Source organism: Callorhinchus milii, unplaced genomic scaffold (assembly GCF_018977255.1).
Source record: "Callorhinchus milii isolate IMCB2004 unplaced genomic scaffold, IMCB_Cmil_1.0 Scaffold4, whole genome shotgun sequence".
NCBI classification, from domain to species: Eukaryota; Metazoa; Chordata; class Chondrichthyes; order Chimaeriformes; family Callorhinchidae; genus Callorhinchus; species Callorhinchus milii.
In genome coordinates, this window is record NW_024704745.1 from 5,836,727 (window position 1) to 5,837,558 (window position 832).

Here is an 832-nt window from a genome sequence, read left to right on the forward strand (position 1 = left end):
AGGAGGTGACTGTGGGCGCGGTCAAAGAGGAAGGTCTTCAGTTCGTGGTCTAAAAGAGGGGAAGGAGGAGGAGGCGAGGTGGAGGGATCGAGGGAAAGAGTCCCAAAGCTTCGGGGGTGGGGGGAGCACTGGTCAACAGGTCGGAGAGGTAGGGAAGTGCCAGGCCGCGAAGGGATTTAGAGGCGAGTGAGAGGATCTTGGAATCGCAAAGGAAGAGGAGCGGGTGGGGAAGAGGAGAAAGGAGAGGCACTCACTCTGATCGGTGTAACACATAGAATAACGAGGAGAGAGATTGGGGGAGAGGTGGGTTTTTAACGTCCACCTGAATAGGCACAGTCGGGACCTCGGGTTAAGGTCTCAACCGAAGGACGGTGTTTCTGACACGGCAGTGCTCCTTTGCTCTCTCATTGCCCCCTCACTGATCACTGATCACGTATCTTGATAAACCAGGCCTTTCGGAGATGTATGCATTGACCAGACAGACTTAGCCAAGCCCCCGAAAAACACAGAGGGCGTCAGTACTAGGGGTCTCTGTCAGCCCCCACTCCCCTTCCTCCCTTCCCCGACTTGATTTAAAGACAGTCACACACCAAAGGGTATTTCAGTATTTTGTATCTCCCAGCTATCAGGTGTCAGTGCTAAATCACAGGCTGAAACGTAGCACTTACATTAAATTGACAGAAATAGCTCTTAATATTTACTGTAAATATCTCAAATTGGACAAGGATGTTAGAGAGGGGGAGGGGGAGGATCAGAGACTGCGAGCCCGAGGGCAAGAATACAGCATGCAGCACTGTACCTCAGTTATTGAGGGTGGAGGGGTGGACACAGA